The sequence below is a fragment of the Aptenodytes forsteri genome, unplaced genomic scaffold (assembly GCF_000699145.1).
Source record: "Aptenodytes forsteri isolate BGI_AS27 unplaced genomic scaffold, ASM69914v1 Scaffold57, whole genome shotgun sequence".
In the NCBI taxonomy this organism is placed as follows: domain Eukaryota; kingdom Metazoa; phylum Chordata; class Aves; order Sphenisciformes; family Spheniscidae; genus Aptenodytes; species Aptenodytes forsteri.
The window spans coordinates 1,402,665-1,408,159 of record NW_008796220.1 but is presented as its reverse complement, the minus strand read 5'-3'; the positions used below and the strand labels follow the sequence as shown (position 1 = coordinate 1,408,159).

General features: G+C 42.7%; 1 protein-coding gene across 1 annotated transcript in view; it reads right to left on the bottom strand.

The window, feature by feature from the left end:
* Window positions 1–5,495, bottom strand: part of PKHD1 (polycystic kidney and hepatic disease 1 (autosomal recessive)) — a 289,357-nt gene that overhangs the window by 215,666 nt on the left and 68,196 nt on the right. The gene's annotated exons all lie outside the window — the stretch shown is intronic.

Genomic DNA, 5,495 nt, shown 5'->3' with positions numbered 1-5,495 from the left:
CTTCATTATTATTCTTATTTTCCCTTCCTTTTCTGTCCTATTAAACTGTCTTTATCTCAACCCACAGATATTTTTTTTTTTCCCCGATTCTCTCCCTCGTCCCACTGCGGGGGGCGGGGAAGGTGAGTTAGCAAATGGCTGTGTGGTGTTTAGCTGCCGGGTTAAACCACAACAGTCACCTCCCACCACTTGTAACCCTCACAGATGGACAACATGGTCAAGAGATTCAGCATCAGTCCTGCTGTGAAAAATAAAGTAACAGCCCTTTATGTCCAGAGTGCTCTGTGCTTCCAGAGAGCCTTTTATGCTCCCCAGAAAGCTGCCTAGGATTTGCCACCTATATAAATTACCAAATATCTCCAACAGGCAAAATTATCTTATCTCCTTCCTCACCTCCAAATACTGTGGCATCCGGAGAGACAGTAAACGGGGAAAATAAGGGCAAAAAAGAAGGAAAGGAGTGATTCTAAAATCTGCAGAGGATTCTAAGGGATTTGGAGAGCTAGTCGTGATTACATTAAGTGGAAGTTGAACAACAAGGGTCTCTTAGGTGACTGTGCATATCTCAGACACAGCCCTTGTGGGGTTTTTTCCTTTCTTTTTTTTTTGCTGAGAAGTGAACAAAGCAGTTATCCCGGTATCAATCACCAAGCTAAGAATTCACAGATCCTCAATACTCTAAGCTACTTCTTAAATCTCAAGACCTTCCCTTAATGCCCTATTTAAAAACAAACTAAAGGCAGCACAGCATACCCAGGCAGAGCTATAATCCAGGATGGCGTTTTTATCTAGCAAGTTATTTTTTATTAGCCTTCTATTTCTTAATAGGGACCCCTCGAGGGTTGGGTTGTAGAGAATTCACTAGTATACCAGTTCAGCTTCCCTACAACTGACTTAATATACGTGGCATCTGCCCTCCAACGAACATTATATCACCCATCTGGGCCAGAGGAGGAGCGGGGGGAGTCGGAGCAGGGAAACACTGCTCAAACAGCATGCTTGCATGATGATTAGGTCTGGTCCAGTGATCCGGAATAATAATCTAAGGCTCACTAAGCATAATGGGTTCGGAGACATCCAAGCCTGGTCAAACCTTCCCATGAGCATCCTTTACATGTGTTATCGGTGTGTTTTGCACGTCTCATCAGTGTCACAGTAGCTGACATCTCATTATGCAGCCAAGGTGGAAGTGGACAGGTACTGAGTGAGCATCAGAACTTTTCTTTTCCCTTTTATTATTTAATTCATATCTTCCCATTATCCAGTGTATCGTGAAACTGTGAACTAATTAAGTCCTGTGGGATATACAATCAGTGCTGGATTCTTTTTCCTTTTTTTTTCCCCCCTCTCCTTTCGGTAGGCTAAATTCCATTATATACTGATATAAAAATAATTCTGCAACTCTTCCTTGGATAATAATGGAGCAAGTTACAAACACTAATGATGCCACATGCAACAGTGGGGCAGAGGCTTGCTGATTACTTTGCGTGACCTAATTAAGTCATACGGGGGCAAATACTTCAAACGCAAAGTGAGGCAAGGACCTAAATCAGTTTCTAAAGAAATCCATAAAAGCTATTCTCTTGGGGATGGTAGGGCATAGACCAGACCCAAGGAAAAGGCCAAGCTGGTGGACTCAAATTTCATGAAGCCTGCCACGCAACTGACAGATCTCCAGCCAGCAACTTGAAACTCCCAGAAATTTCAGGGGTCCTCTATATTCAGAGCTGAGCCCAGCTAAGGCCGTAACCATGCAAGCAACATCTCAGAGACCAGATTTGAAAGGACAAAGCTTAAGTAAGTGATGGATATTACATCACCTCCCAGAAAATACAGCTGTTTTCCCTGGCTGAGGATCCTGCCCAAAAGTTTTCAAAGGTGTTCAACCCGGACCATAAATTCAAGTGACTGACTCAAGGGAGCAGCATGTGTAACATGAATAGGACAGCCAGCATTTTCAAAAAATAACCTTCTACTTTTCAATGATAGCTACAGCCCAATGTTCAAGCAAAGTTATGTTGAAATCAGAGGTGGAAGAGCTCTCTTGCCTTAAGAATTAAGCTTGGCTGTCTCATGCAGATCATCCAAAAATTAATCTAGAGTTAAGGTCTTAATTTTCATTAAAATAGATCTTTATATGTATTTATTGGGGGGAAAAGGGAATTAAAGAAATGGCGAAAAATTCAGCTATGAAGAGTTTGTATCTAGGTACAACGATCCTCTAGTACTTGGAGTTCCTGTATATCTAAGACAATAAAAGAAGTTCAAAGGACAACCACCTCATTAACTCACTGAGAAAGAACATTTGTGGTGTTTGCTAACCTCTTCAGATAATTTTGGTGTCCTTGGAGTACATATGCACTTGCAATTCAAACGGGGGATGGCAGGGGAACACCATGGGAATGCATATAACATACTTTGGATGTGACCAGAAAAATGGAGGAATGGGTCTGGCAACTCGTTGTTATTCAAAACGCAACAAGCATGGCTAAAGGTCTGATCCCTGGATGAGTCACAATAGCCATTTAATGCAATTTTTAGTAAAGCTGACACACAGATCCAGGGTGAATTCACTGTCTGGATGCTGTTCTGTGGAGTCAGACAAGAGAAAAATGGACTATTTCCAATGCAAGGCTCCTGCTGGTCAAAGGCAGCAGATCAAGTTGATGGACATGCCTCTGCCACTCGCTGTACACCAGGATCCTTATACATGGTTTTCTCTTCAACGTTGCCAGGTCGTTCCTGTGAGCTATTGGTAACAGGGCTGCTAAAAGCATCATAGAAACACAGACCTGGAAGAGGCCACCATCTCACTGGAATTTGTTTCCCTGCTACTGGGGATATCATGTCACCCAGCCCCTCTCACACACCCACCATGCTCCTTCCCAGGCATCTCTGCAGCCTTCTGCCCGGCATTCTCGCACCAAGAGATTGCTGCAAAATCTTGTCACATTCACAGTCTACGTTTGCCTCATTTCCAACCTACCAAATCCCAACTAATCACGTTAATCTCTTCCTCAGCATTTTGAGAATTAAGGACAAGTCCTATTAGGTGTCTTATAAAGACTGAAGAAAAAATGACTTCACCCTAAAGCTTGTGTCCCTTAGACTCAAGTTCCCAGAACCAAAATTTTACTTTTTTTTAATTTATTTTTTTCTGCTCTGAACCGAGGTTGTTCTCTCTTCTTGCCAATGGCCATTCATTCCACTCTCTTGATAACACAAGCCTCTGTCAACCTTTCTGCAATGCCTCTTTTTATTTCTAGTGCCATCCTGGAGCTAATCCTGCTCCATCATCATCTAATCATCTCTGCCCCAACCCTCCCACAAAGCCTAGCTGTGCTAAGACACTGCTGAGTTATCAGCCTGCCCGGGCATCGTTCAGCTGGCAGAAGAGTAAGCAGAAAACAAAACACTGAGCAGAGTAGCTATGCTGAGAACAGCTACGGATCAGGCCCATTTTTTATGAAGTGCTTTGAGATCCTTGCATGAGAGTGCGATAGAAGTGCCAGATGTTATTATAAAGAGATGCAGTCCCATTACTTGTACACGGAGTTGTGCTGCCTGCTAATAGCACCATTATCCTAAGGCACGTGGTGCTATTAATGCATTTCACTGCTTGGTGCTGAACCTGGGGACCATTATTTCCACTGGAAAGGTAAGGCCAGTTCACATGACATGATTTAAACCTCTACAGTGAAGCATGCATATGCTGCACCAGGTCGTAAATCTTAACGGGATGCTGTCAGCTACAAAGGGACCAAAATTGAAACCATTTATCTGAACTCCCCACCCATCCACCTCTGGTCACCCAGGCCAGTTTTGGGAAGAGGGATAAAATTATTCCAAATGCCCTCTGGGTTCATTAAGCAGCAGCAAATCCCAGATCTAAAAGCGCTGCTGGTTTCGTCCTGCTCTCCCTGAATGAATTGGTTCATTCAGGACACTTAGGACTTCCTCGATTTTCCTCATTCTGAGCGGAAAAAACGTAGCAGGGACAAACCTCACCACTTCTTCCTATTCTCGCTCTCACCTGAGTCAAAAGACAACCTGTCATCATCTCATTACTGAGACTATGGGACCCGTGACACAGCTGAGCTGTTCAGACCACAGCCAACAGCAGGTAACAGCTCCTCTACGCCGCAGCCCAGGCTTTAGGGCTGTAGAGATGCCCTTATCACATTCGGGAAGGACAATATGAATAAAAGGAGTAGTTACCATTTGATCTGATACTTGCCCGAGCGCTTCCCTTTGCTGGCCTCCTGCAGCTGCCAACTAGCAATTTTTCTTTTTTTTTTGGCTTGGTTTTCTCCTTAGCTGGGGATGTTTCTGGTAGCATAACTAGCAAGGCTGACTAGCAAATGAACGCTAATAGGTAAAAGGCTACATGTGACATTCCTTCACAGACTAAGGACAGACTTAAAACAACAGAATGAAGGAAAGAATTGTATTTTAGGGCACTCGGCTGCAACAGTAACATGTATGTAAAGTAGATTTGCAGGGCAAATATTCAGAGACTCTTGGCTTAGTAAAAGATCTAGAATCTGATGCCAGAAACACACCCAAAGTACCCTGCCAGGACACTGCAGCTACTTCTGGGGTGGGGTGGTGGAAATTTCATCGCTGACAACAGAGTTAAAAATGACCATAGTAGCTTTAATACCAACCCTGAGCAAACAAACTTCAATTTCCTAGGTCTCAGCCATACTAAGAAGACTGCATGATAATTTGGTTTAAATAAAAACCAGCATTTGTTCTGATAAGTCAGGTGTGTAACTCTTCCCACCTGCACTGTCCTGTATGTGCTAGGTCTCCACCACTTCTCAGGAGCTGCTCAGTTAGGAAAGGATGGTGACAAAGCGATATTTGATGTTCACCAAATATCCAGCCTCTCTGAGTTCCTTCTCACAGGTGACACAACCCAGTACTTCAGCTCAACACCCCCAAAAGCTCTGCAACACCCTGAGGACTCTAAAAGGACCTTTTAGGTTTGCAATGAAAGTTTTTTGATACAGAGCCTTACAATGATGTTAGTTCACAGTCATAGGTTTTTTTGTAATGAACACCTTGCAGATGTCTTCTTGCTATACCCACACACAGCACTGGGATTCAGCACATTTTGCTTCAGATACTGAAAAGGAGAAAAAACCAAATATAACCAGAGCTGCACAAATGCTGAATGCTAAGTCTCTGCCAGAGAGCTGAAACTCTGTATCTCATGGCTAAGATTTCTGCTCGAGTAACAGAAAATAACACTTTTAGAACAGACTTTGAATTTATATAAAAAAGGAGAGTGTTAGAAAAGATATACATTGCCCAGAAAATAAAGTAAAGCTCATTTATGTCTCATAAAATACATGATTAACCAGTTAACCATTAATTCAGCTGCACTGCATTAGAACTGCTATTCAAAGTTGGAAAGCATTTAATATTATATATTGCTGCTGCTCAGCCTAAATTGTTTTTTTTTTTTTTTTTTTGCCCCTTTTAATTTT